This window comes from Parasteatoda tepidariorum, chromosome X2 (genome assembly GCF_043381705.1).
Source record: "Parasteatoda tepidariorum isolate YZ-2023 chromosome X2, CAS_Ptep_4.0, whole genome shotgun sequence".
NCBI lineage: Eukaryota > Metazoa > Arthropoda > Arachnida > Araneae > Theridiidae > Parasteatoda > Parasteatoda tepidariorum.
In genome coordinates, this window is record NC_092215.1 from 39,519,986 (window position 1) to 39,534,378 (window position 14,393).

Genomic DNA, 14,393 nt, shown 5'->3' on the forward strand with positions numbered 1-14,393 from the left:
TATTAAGTAACAAAGAGTTAAATATATATTTTTCATTCTCTTTTTTTCTTAATTTTTTTTAAAAAAAAGTTAATGAGCTTAAAACATAAATAAGAAAACAAGCGTTAGTGAAATTCAAAGTAAGACTTTAAGATTCACCTAAATTTTTCTCATCTTGGAGTTTCTATTAAAATAACCCCACTTTAGAATTTTGTGACGTATGCCAAAATGCCATTTTCGCTAAATCTCCCTCTTTTATTATGCAAATTTATTTAAAGTAGCATATTCCTTCATTCGCCCAGAATAAAAATCCATTTTGAATGACACAGTACACTTCACTATTTCTTATAGTTTGATTATTCTTTTGGTGCTGCTTGAAGCATTTTTTGCAGAAAGTGAAATAGTTTTTTTCATTCTTTTTGTCAAATAATGTAGATTACGATAGCCTTCATTTGCCATCAAATACACTTCGTTTTTTTTGTTCATCTCCATTATCCAGTACTTTTGTTTTCAGTTTTTTTAAAGAAATGGAGGAAGACGAAATTCCTCTTTTATTTCTTGTACACAAAGACTAAAATCACAATGACAAAAAAGCTAGCTTTTAAACATCAGAGCGAGACTTTGTGGATTTCCTGCAAAACCATCATTTACCAATTCACTCCACTCGAAGCCAACTATTGTTAACCATTTCCGAGTTGGAAATTTTAAGTCAAAAGTGTCTTAAAGATTGTATTTATAGTCTGTAACTTCTTAATAGAAATATTCCCTTCAGCTTTATGTTATTTATTTAATATTATCTACATAAGCAAGTACCTTTGTTTTTAGTTTTTTAAAGAAATAGAGGACGACGAGATTCCTTTTTTTATTTCTTGTACAGAAGGACTAAGATCATAATAATAAAATAGTTAGCTTTTAATCATCAGAACGAGACTTTGCAGATTTCCGGCGAAACCATCATTTACCAATTCACTCCAATCGAAGCCAACTATTGTTAACTATTTCCGAGTTAGAAATTTTAAGTCAAAATGTGTCTTAACCCCTTGGGGACGGGTGATTCAGAAAAGCATTCGTACAATATCAGAATCAAGTTGTAATTAAATAAAAAATGGTAACTTAAATTTAATCGTTGCTAATTTGACAGACTTACTTTGCTTTTACTTTAATTATTGTTAGTTTAATCATATATATAATCAATGCTAATTCAAAGTATAACTAAATAGTTTTATTTTGAACAAAGTAATGGTGAATTAAATAAATCAATTAATTATAACTCCGCCCACAAATAAATTGCTAAAGAAATACTTTGATTGGCAGTTTTATCTTTTTACCCTCATTGATACGGTTTTATGCTGCACGAATTTGTGACAGTCGGCGCAAAAGGGTTAATGCTTATATTTATAGTCTGCAACTTCTAAATAGAAATATTCACTTCAGCTTTATGTTATTTATTTAATATTATCGACATAAGCAAGTACCTTTGTTTTTAGTTTTTTAAAGAAATAGAGGAAGACGAAATTCCTTTTTTTATTTCTTGTACAGAAAGACTAAGATCATAATAATAAAATAGTTAACTTTTAAGTATCAGAGCGAGACTTTGTAGATTTCCTGCAAAAAGAATCTTAGTTATTATATTTATATTTATAATCTGTAGCTTCTAAATAGAAATATTTACTTCAGCTTTATGCTGTTTATTTAATATTATCTGCATTATTCAGCACTTTTGTTTTCAGTTTTTTAACACTAGGTTTACGGGACGCGTCATTTTGACGCATTTCGAGTTTTGTAAGGAAAATTATAAAACCCGTTTGAATTTTTACTTTATCTCTTGTAATGACTTTTAACCATTGATCGAAGTGAATATATATTGAAGGCTATTTTCCTCAAAAGCGTTGAAATAATGAAATTCTCTATGTGGTCTACCTATGTCTACGGATATGCGTCAATTTGACGCGATCATAATTTAGACAAAATTTTGAGTAAAAAAGGAATTATCACATCAATAATAATTAGAAATGTACCGATAATACTTCGATTCGTTATCCGATATCGTAATCTCAAATAAAACAAGCGATGAACAACTGTTGCCGATAAGCAATAATAAAAAGAACAAAAGCAGAATGATACAGAAACATAAAATACTAGAATATTTCATAAATGTATATCTCATAACTTCATTTTTTTCTTATAGAATACAAATACATTGTTTTCTCAGTGCAGAGATGCCAACTGCTCCGGACACACCAAAGTAATTAAAAAAATGGTAAATAACAGCTATGTACATTTTGAAAATATAAAATGGTGAATTATATAAGCCAACGAAATATTTAGAAATAGTGGCTGTTAAAAATCTACTTAATTGAATTTATTAAATTAAAAATCACAATTATATGTATTCTTTCATACGTCAAATTTACGCGTGTTCGTAGTGATAGGTATATAAGAAACGTCCGTAAACCTAGTGTTAAAGAAATGGAGGAAGACGAAACTCCTCGTTTATTTCTTGTACACAAAGATCACGATGACAGAAAAGTTAGATTTTAAACATCAGAGCGAGACTTTGTGGATTTCCTGCAAAATCATCCCTTTAACAATAATAGATTTTGTTTCCTTTTGCACTATTTTCATCAAATTACTTATCACAACATTACAAACAGCTATGCCAAAATTAGATAATATTCGAGACCAAATTTCCTAATTCTATCGATATTTCTGATAATAATTGTGATATCAATTAGCATAAAGTATCGGTAAAGAATCAATGTCTCTTAAAAACAGAAAGTCGACTGAAATGGAAGAATGACAAACAATTTGCCACCACTTTTTGTAGTTTTTGAAGCAGTTTCCCCCCCCCCTGCATTAGTCGAAAATGAATGAACAGAGCAGTGCAAGATGTGACAAGACAAATTTTATCTTAATATCCCTCACTTGATTTTTCTAGTAATTAAAAATCACGAACATTGCTTAAACTGAAATTACCAATATCGACTTGAAATCTATAAAAAAAATCACTTAACTTATTATTATTTTAAAAACAGTACTTTTTAAACGTTTCTAAAAGATACGTTATTTTAAATTATTACTCAAAACCTTTCTATAGCAATTTCAAAACAGACACTAAAAAAATAACTTTGAACTATTTTTATTAAATGAATTGCTTTATTCCAATAAGTATTTCAATCTTGCTAACCATTTTTCAAGAAAACTAAAAAAAAAATATTTTCTGCTTCTTCTATCATTTCAAAAAATAATCAAAAGACGCGAAAATAAAATTTACTTAATTAAAAGTAAGGTAATTAAAAGCACGACCTTTGTTTAAATTAAAATTACCAATATCGCGTTGAAAGTTATAAAAAAAATCATAGACTTATTGTTCTAAGTTCTAATAATAGTTCTTTTTAAACATTTTTAAAAAATATGTTATTTCAAAATACCACTCAAAACGTATTTTATACTGATTTCAAAGCCGACACTAAAAAATTTCTAACTATTTTTTTTAAATGAATTGCTTTGTTCTAGAAAGAATTTTAGTCTTGTTAACTATTTTTCTAGAAAACTAAAAAGAAAACTATTTCCTGCTTCTTCTATCAAAACGAAAAATCTGAAAAATTAAGTTTGTGATCTGGGCTCTGCACCATAAACATAATTTTTTCTCAGATTTTTCATACTGATAAGAAAAACAGAAACTTGGTTTCTTTTTAGAATTCCCTAAAAAATACTAAGACTGAAGCCCTTTTTGAATACAATAACTCAAATATTATTCTTTTTAAAAAAAATGTCTATAAAAGATTTTTATGATACGTATTTTCTGATCGCAATTTCGATAATAAAAATAAATACTACAAGGCATTTAATTTTGTATCGTATTTAGCAAATTATATGTACGAAATTTAATTAGTTTTAAAAAAGCTAACATTAAAGTCTTCAATAGATTAATGCAAAATTCATGCAAATGTAGCAAATTGAGTTTCAATTTAGTAGGAATGAATAGATTACCCGCGTGTTCGAATTCTAAGGATTTAATACAAATTACCTCTAACTTCTAGTTTGACAACGTATTTACAATATTGCAGAATGTTTGACAGCCAAATACGACTAAATCGCTTTTCATCTTATCCTTCAGAAATCACAATGCTTCGGTTATCGCCATCTAGTAACGGAAATTGAATTTAAACGATGGAAATTAAGCAATTGTTTGAACTCGATCGTTTAAATCTGAAAACAATAAACCTTTGTATTTATCGATTTTATTTTAACAACTTTTTATTTCTTTTGATTAAAAATTTTGATTCAAAAGTTCTTTCAAAAATAAGTAATGTATAAAATGTTTCGATTTAACAGCATTGTGTATTATGGTATTAAAAAATGAACCAATTTTGTAGCTACTTATTTTCAATCATTTACTTTATAAATTTATTTTTCGTAACTTCAAATAATGACTTTTAATTCATTTTCCATCATTCAAAATTGTTAATTTAATGATTCGCCAATATTTTATTAAAAAGAGCACCTCATTTAACTTTGGGATATAATAAATAGAAATTTATCCATCGTATAATAACGCGTAATTAAAAACTAGTTGCCCAATTATTTTAATAACGCATTGTAATTTTAATTCAAAGTAATCATAATATTAAGTGTAATAAGTGATCATAATTAAAATATTAATCTTTAATACAAGTAACAATTACTAATATTACATTATTACAAGTATTCTCCATGATTTTCATCTTGGAGAAACAACATATTTCTGTTCACTGGGAAATATCTCATAAAGCTACATCAAAAGTAGCAATAAAGATTATGTATAATCATAATTACTTTAATCATTAATCAGTCATTACTTGTAATCATAACTAAAGATTTTGATCATTTTTATTTAGATTTACAAATGCAATCATGATTACTTCTAATTCTGATTAACATTGCAATACTTAATACTTGTAAGTGTGATTAATATTTCAATTATGATTACCTGTGATTAATATTGTAATCAGGAATATATATGATTATGATTAATATTGCAATCATTATTACTTGTAACAATGTTATGATTACTTATAGTGATTATGAATACTTAAAACTTTTATTACTAATGTGATCATATTTACTTTAATTTTAATGACATTTATATTCATGGTTACTTGTAACTATGATTTCAATTTTAACAATAATTATTTGCACAATATTATTAGAATTGCAACCATAATTTTCTAATTACTTATATTTACGAATTGAATTATTTGTGACTTACTATTGCTTGAAATCACAATTGCAAGTAATCGACTGCTGGTAATCAAATATTGCCCTACTTTGTTGTTATAACAAGCATTCAATTGATTGAAAATCAATCATTTACAAGAAATCAATCAATTATTTTCTACAAAACAAAGTTGAGGAACCACAATTGCCCAACTCAGTTTGACTACATCAAAAATTATCTTAAGCGTAGCTCTCAAGGGAAAAGTTAATAAATATTTTTCATGCATTGTTCATTAGTTATATTTTAATTCATGAGACAGCTTTTCTGCGAAATTGTTCTTTTTCCTTTTGGATATAAATTACAGTTGTTTCAAAATGTCTTCCAGTTTCAAATCATTAATGCGAGTTTTAGATTTGTAAGTTTGCAATGCGAGAAATTTAAAATCTAATTCATCATTTCTCAATCTAAATCGCTTTATCCTTTTCTTGGAAAATATGGTTCAACGCTTTTTTTCAACTATAGCACTATAACCATAGCACTGATGCCAATTTATGACACTTATCTAAATCATGTTGTTACCAGAAATTTGAATGTCATTATATGTGATTAATTTAAAGAGCTAATGCTTATTGAATCAAAATTCAAACCTTCGCTCCCAATTCCTTATCTAAAATCATAAGTAATTTAAAAAATGATCTCGATGAATTTATACTAAAAATGTCATTTAATTATCCTTCAGAAGTGCAGACCAATGGAAGGGAAATATTATTTTAAAGATTTTGAAAACAATAGCAAACAAAATAAATTATTTAAAGGTAAGGACATTAACTTGATGGTGAGAACCTCATAATTAATTTTGATATTAAAAATATTAAAGATCCTTTAGCAAAATTCTCAATTACCACTACTGAAAATGTAGCAATAACTTTGACATTATTTGAAAATTATTTTATACGTAACAGGCTTATCCCAAAAGAACTTAATAGCAATTTCACTTATAAACAAATTAATGTTCAAAACTTTATTAATATATTATTAATAATTAATGGAGTATACAGCAATCTGAAGAAAACTGATTATAAATTAGGAAAATCTTATTTATAAGATTCACAATAGGATCAGGAAGAATTTCTGAAAATAGTTTTAACCTTAATTGAAATATAAGCAATAGTGCTAAGGTATTAAAAACAATTAAATCAGTTTATAATTTTGAGTTTTTTGAGTCTCTTGATTTCAAAAATCTTTATACCTCCCCTCCAGTTTAAAAAAGTACTTAAAGTACTTAGTAGTAATCCTCATAAAATGTAGGATTTAAATTATATTATTGAAGACAAAAGTTGGAAGTAGTTCTAAATTAATATTAAACTATAATTATATCTTTTTTATTAATTGTCTGTATCAACAGTTAATGGAGCTTAAACGTTTTAAAATTTTAATTTCAGTACCAGTATTTATAATATTTTCTTTTTCTTCAGGAGTATAGTTTTATCATTTCGAATAATAGCTTACCTAGAAATTCTTTTTTATTCTTCAGTTCATGCGTGATATTTTTGGTGTCAACTATAAGTATTCTAAATTAATAGCAGATAAAATTAATCCCATCAATTAATCTCCAAATTAACATAAAATTAATCCCCAAATTAATAATAACCTATTGAGGGGTTTTTTGTCAACCGATTAACATTATTCCAACGGGTGGCAATTTTAGCAAAAATATTTATAATATTTTTCGTTTTCATCATGGATATATTTTTTTTGTTTTAAATAATATATTACTATAAATTCTTTTTTGTTCTTATGTTTGTGTTGTTACCAACTATAAATACTTTAAATTAATATCAAATAAAATTAATCCCAATAAGTTGCAACTAAATAATGCAAACGACAGTTACCGATCAATAAATTGTCTTAACTTAACATTAAGAATAAAATAAAATTCCTTCAATTTTTTTGACAAAAAAAAATTATTTTAATTTCCATTGAATAAATATATAAATTTAATCTTCCAGTTAAATAACAAATATTTTGGTTTCCTTATTACTAATCAGGTATTCAGGATTTACAGAAATAATTTTGACCACCACGAATTTTTAAAAGTGGTTATCAGTTTCAAAAATGAACTTATAACGAGTTCTATCCCATATTGTATTGTTCGTTTTGGATACTTTTTAAATACTTTAAAATACTAAATTTAAATTTTCTTTCTTATCAGACTTACACTAAAAATTTCGGGATCAAATTACGGTAAAAAATACCGGCAATCATGTCCCGGTACATTTTACTAAAAAATCCGTTTTTACAGGAACGTGTTACGGAACAAACAATCTGATATAGCGTAATTTTTACGGTAATAATTACAGCAAAATCACTGAATCACTTCAATTTAATAAATATTACTGTAAAAATTACGGTATAATATTTTACAGTAAAAATAGATTTTACGATAAAATGAGTTTTACGGATGATTCACCATAAGTGCCGGTACTTATTGTTGTAATTAAATCAGGAATTTTTTACAGTGTATTTTCTTTCGCTCACATTTACTCATACTTAGACAATAATATTCATTTAAATGAAATTAAAAAATAGGATGTTTTAAATTTAAAAGCCTTTTCCCTAAAGGAACTCAATTTGCTTTCGGTTACATTTTACTCTACCCTTCTTTTCACAACCATTCTTTTATTCTTTACATTGAATTTTAAAATCTTGCCTGAACTAAAGTGACTTAAAATCTGTAGTTTTTTTTTTTAAAGAAACTAAACCTGGGGCACAGCTTAAATTTTAGAACAAGTCGATTGTGCTTCTGGCACATGCTTGTTTTATTATTTAAGACTTTAAAAAGAAACTGAAACAAAGCTATTTTCGCATATTTTAAAACATGATTCATCATGATTCACATGATTCAACATGATTTATATACCTATCATATCTAGACAGTTAGTTATTTGTTTTCTAACCTAAGGAAAATGGTAAATTTAAAAGAATGATTAAAATGTAAAGAAACAATTCCAAATTTAAAATTTGCCATTATTCATAAGATGCATGTATACATAGGACCTAATATATAGGACCTAAACGTACTCAGTTTGAAAAATTTTTTACTGTGCAGACTGCCCAAAAAAATTTTACATTTTTGGAGAGTGTTTAGAAAAGATTTCACTGGGAAACGAATTTTTTTGTTGCGTTTATACAAATGCTGATCCTGCCTAATTCGGGTGTGAGGATTTCAAATCAGATTTTGTTTAGAAAAATGACATTTTTAGTTTATTTTTGGTCGAAAGTTTCAAAACGTTATCTATACAAAGAGGTCGCTCGCGTAAGTGGAGGAGTTCAGACACATCTTCAGAATTAAAATTGCATAGGAACATATGTACAGAAAAGTAGTCATACGCGGCTAGGGGCTCTCCCCCTATTCTGAACTGTTCAGAAGTATGCGGAGTAATCGTTCATAAATGGAAAAGCGCCTCTAGCGGCGTATAATAATGCTTCCAGATATGGGTTCCTATGCAATTTTAATCCTGATGAAATCCCCCAGCTCCCCTAAAAGCTTTTCGCAACATGTACATGACCCCTTGATGCGTATAATGTTTTTAAGCTTGAACATTTGGTCAAAAAACATACTAAAAATGTCATTTAAAAAAACATATAACTTGAAGGTAGAAACCGATCGTATATTTGAAATCAACGATGAGGAAATGTTCTATTAAAAATTCTCATGCAACAGAAAACGAAAAAAATTGTTTCCCAGATTTATCAAAATGAGATCTCGAACATTTTCCTGGTGAAATGTAGGCCAGGGTGAACATGAAATAAATGAAAACAGAGTGAGACGCTGAATACTGTTAACTAATATAATGTAAAATTATTAGTTTTGATAAGTAGTAAGTAGTCAAGGATCAACCATAATGGCACCTCTGACCCGTTTATAATTGACGATTTATACAATAAAATTTCTTTGTTACCATGAAGCAACTTGCATCAACTGCAGCTTTTTGATAAGAATTCGCTGTACGCCAACTTAACCTTTTTTTTAAGCTTTAATTAATATTCTGAAATTTGACGCTCCTAATATCTCGCATTGTGCATTTTATTGTAATATAATTGATGTGGAAATCGGCAGTTTAATTTTTTTCTTAGTTATTAATCTTAAGACAACAAGATAACCAAATTCTGTTAGTAACTACAGCAAAAAAATAATTCATTCCTAGTTCTCTGAATTAGAAAAAGCAGATTTCAAGAATCTATTCTCTAGTTACGGGTTTTAAATCGTAATTTTTTGCTCCTGTTTAAATGTGATAAGAAGTTTTTGCAAAGAAAGCAATTTCCAGATTCTAAGAACAAATTTCGTTGATAAAAAGAAAACTTAATAACGTAGCATTATCTTTTCTATGCCAGAAGAAAAAGAACAACAAACGAAAAATCAATCACCAATTTAAGACAGATATAAAACTTCAGATCCTTTTCGCAAAGAATAATCATCAAATAGTTTCCAATCAATTGCATTCGAGTGTTTTAATCTTTGCAAAACTAATAAAAAATAAAACGAAAGATATTAAAAATTTAAATTTGTCTCTTTATCATGTACCATGAATAGTCACATTCCTCTTTTCCTGTCTTTTTATCTTTAATCCCAAAATGTAAGTAAAAAGTTTCTTTCGAAAGAAACAAAGAGAAGCGACAACAATATTTTTAGAAAATAGTTAAGCTTTCTGAGAAAAACGGTAAAAAATAAAGTCGTTATTCAAAAAGGGAGGAGTTAAACGTTCCATTCTCGTGAGAACGTTTGAAGTGGAAAAAAGGAGAACAAAAAGCCAAAAACGGGAAAAAATATTTTCCATTGTACATGGGAAGAAAAAGGTTTATTTTTTTTCCCTACCACTTTATCGATCTGATTCAATCAGCTTCAGAAGTATCAGTTCAAAATGAAAATTCTTAAATGGCTCGAAATAAAAAACGATGCTAAGAAACGTGGCCACGAGATAGCTTTGGGACAACTTTTAGAAGATCAACTTCCAAAACAATCACACTCCATTGCCTACTCAAAACCATCAAAATCTCCAATACATTCCGAATGTCACGAACGTCTATAGCTTGGTTTAGAAGCAGGAACTTCCTCTCTGGAGAATAGGTTTCACTTATGAACGTCCAAAGAAAGATGTGAACATGAATTACATTTTATTATTAGATTCGTGTATCTGAGAAATATGTATGTTGCTATTATAACACGGATGCCCCATATATGAAAGTATTTACACTTTTTTTAAAAATTTTAGATCATTTGAAAGATTCATTATAAAGATACTTAGCGACTCAAACTATATGGAACTTCCAAGTAGAACTGAATAAAGTTGTTTATGTTTTGTATAAAGTACATTACGAAGAGTTTGTTTAAGTTTAAAAAAATTATACAGATCCAATATTTTTTTAAACTTTCGCATTGAGAACACATTTAAATTGTTAACACTCCCATAAGAGAAAGTTAATTAATATTTTTCTTTTTCAAAAAGTCAAATTGAGACAGTAACATTACCGAATTATTACATTTACCTTGGTCAAGCTAACCAATAAGCTCAAAAGGAAAATTCTTAAATAGCTTAAAATAGTAAAAAACTATGCTAAAAAATGAAGCCATGCGATAGCTAAATGTTAATTTTTAGAAAATCAACTTCCAAAACAATCAAACTTCGTTGCCTTTTCAGAATCATCGAAGCATCCAAAACATTCAAAATGTCGTCAATGTCTATAACTCAGTTCCAGGCGAGGAACTTCATTTCTGGAATATCAATTCCACTTAAGAACGTCCAAACAAAAGTTTTGAGTGGGAACTACGTTTTATTATTTACTAGATCCGTGTATCTGAGAAATATGAAGATTATTGTTTTAAAACAATAATCTAACATCCAAAACATTCAATGCCTATAACTCAGTTCCAGACGAGGAACTTCATTTCTGGAATATCAATTCCACTTAAGAACGTCCAAACAAAAGTTTTGAGTGGGAATTACGTTTTATTATTTACTAGATCCGTGTATCTGAAAAATATGAAGATTGTTGTTTCAAAACAATAATCTAGCATCCAAAACATTCAAAATGTCGTCAATGTCTATAACTCAGTTCCAGACGAGGAACTTCATTTCTGGAATATCAATTCCAATTAAGAACGTCCAAACAAAAGTTTTGAGTGGGAATTACGTTTAATTATTTACTAGATCCGCGTATTTGAGAAATATGAAGATTACTGTTTTAAAACGAACTCCCAATTTGTAGCAGTATATATTTTTTTAAATAATTTCAATACCTTTGAAAAAACAATTTATTTATTTATTTGAAAGATTATTCAACTATGTAAGATACATGAAACCTTCAAGTAAAATTGACTAATGACTTTAAAGTTTTTTGAGAACTGAGTAATAATAATAACATTGATAATAACACACTCAGGGTTATAATCTTCAAATATAATCTAATGTGTTATAATCCAATACTATTCTACAAAATATTTTTTATAAAAAAAAATTAATTTAAATTGAATTTTTTTCTAACAAGAATTTTAAATATTGATGTGGTAGTTAAAATAAGAAACTATCATTATATCACACAAGAGGCATTTCTTTGGGTTTAAGTGACTGGAAATATTAAAAAACTTCATACTTCATTTTAATACATTTTATGTAACTTGCGTCTCTCACGCATTAAACATTTCGACAACTTTTCCAAGCAGTTAGAATACTCTGACTTCAACTCTAGCTCGTTGCTGGCTGATAATACAAGTTTTGACCTTTAAATGGCCGCTATAAGCAGAATTTATTGTCATTTTATTGCCAAGTAGAATTTATCACCAATGAAAATTACAACCGCTTTCAGACATTAACAATCTAATGGGTACAAAATTAAAATAATTTCTAACTTACGACGCTTTGTTAGCACTTTTTCTTTTCAACTAAAGGTAATAAAATTTATATTTTAATACATGATTCTTTGCCTGGTAAATTTGATTTTAAGCATTTCTGTCCATTACTGCCGATAAGCAATTCAAAAAACATTCTTACAAAGCGCCGCTTACACAGTCCTTAAACTTTTAAAGTTATGACAAAATTAGCCAGATTTGTCCTGATTTTGTTAAAAATCCTCCATTACTTTATAAATTTTTTTGCAGAAAACGAAGCAGTTGATAACTGTTTTCGATATGCGAAAAAATTTATTTGCCTTTCTTAGACCACTACAAAAACACATCCTTTAAAAGCTTTCTTCGTTATATTATTCATTCATACATTTCAAGTATGGAAAACTAAAAATTTATATTTTTTAAAAATATCTCGGTAAATATCACAAGTCTAGTACGATGCTTCACCACTTTCCAGAAAATAAACACCCAAATTATCTCACACTTAATCCTTTCAACATATTTGCTTTCGTGGACACATTTGTATAGTCTCTCTATAGGAAGAACTCCCCTCACCATTCATGTGGAGAAGTGGCTGGGACTGTAGTTACGAGTTTTAACTATTTCAACTAGATGTGTTGGGTCAATATTTATGACATTTTTTGGCTTTGGTTTGTGATAGAAAAGAAAGCAGAGGAGTGAGAAGTTCCCCTACTTGAATTGCGCTATTTCTTATTTCCATAACATGCACACTGTCTTGAACTTTGCAACTAGGAAGTTCTTTCAATAGACAAACTATACAAAGTTTTGCCTGATAAGCACAGTGTTTCCATTGAATTGTGTGCACACAAAAAAAAACAATTTTCAATGAAGAAAAATAAACAAATAGTTCCCCAAACTGATTACAAGATTGAGAGTAAAAGAATTAATAATACAATCAAAACAACATTTCCTATAAAATGTTATCTTTCATAGTTTATTTCCTTTGAATTTAATAAACAAAAAATGCTTTCAATCAGAATAGTTCGACAATTTCTTAAAATAATTACGTCTCTCAGAAAAACAAATGCGCATCTTTAAAAAAAATAAAGCACTTTTTTTTCAGTTCAATTCCGAATTATGTCATCACAATGCCTTTATAAACTCAAGAAAATTACGAAATAGCTTTTAATCTTTCATGAAATACTGAAATATGTCGAAAAATTAATTAAAAATGAATGTTTTTTAAACAGCTACTTCAAAAGGTAATTTTAAAAATCTATTTAAATTAACTCGTTTTTTATCCTTGCGTAACTAAAAAGTGTAAACGTCGCTAATGAAAATATCTCCTCATTATAAAAACAGGATTATAATCTTAAAGTCACTTAACTCTTATTTCAAAATCTTGCATTCATCCATTTTTAATCATTTTTCACAAGTGCACTCTACATAACAAAGAATGCAATTTTAATAGATGATTAAGAAAAGTTCTCATTAATTTGAATCTTGTATAATTGCTTAGTTAGCCATAAATCCAAATTAAAAACAATAATCAACAGCAAAATCAAATTATCATATCCACTATAAGGTTCATTCTCAAATTACTAGTATTATTGTAATTAATAAAATGGAGTAACTGTAAATTACACAATCGAGTGAATTGTAGTTTTGAAGAAGTATTCTACACGTTCATGTACGTACAGTGCACACAAAAAATAAACGGATCATCTTGTTGTTGTTGTTGTTAATTTACGTCGCACTAGAGCTGCACAATGGGCTATTGGCGACGGTCTGGGAAGCATCCCGGAGGATGATCCGAAGACATGCCATCACAATTTTGATTCTCTGCAGAGGGGGGATCATCTTGAATAACTTTTGATCTAATGATTGGATCTTCACATTCTAGGACACAATCATAACAGTTCGAGGGGGTAACCTGAAATTTGCCAATTAGTTAGTGCTGATATTTTAAGTTACGAAATCTGACACAAAAACGTACTATCTGTAAATAAACGTATCTTTTTTCATGATGAATTCGGATTTCTGACCCCAAAATGTGGAGGGTAACAGCAATCTGGGAAATATGGTTCCCATAGTTTAGTATACCTCGCAAAATGAAAAAGCAAATCAAGCGTTTTTTTCCCCTCAGTTCTCACCTCAGTCCAGTTCATCCACCTAAGGAGTTTCACTTCAGTCCTTTTTTTTTAACTTTTTTTTCCAATCTCCTTAACCAACCACTGTTAACCAGTTGACTTTGCTACGTAACCAAATTACCGATACATAAATATAAACCTCAATTTTCTTCAACATTAAACAACTTTTCACTGCATAGGGACGGGAATTTTCATCCTC

The 14,393-nt window shown here is 28.1% G+C and overlaps 1 protein-coding gene across 2 annotated transcripts in view; it reads left to right on the plus strand.

The window, feature by feature from the left end:
• Window positions 1–14,393, plus strand: part of LOC107442615 (gamma-aminobutyric acid receptor subunit beta-like) — a 299,717-nt gene that overhangs the window by 283,815 nt on the left and 1,509 nt on the right. The gene's annotated exons all lie outside the window — the stretch shown is intronic.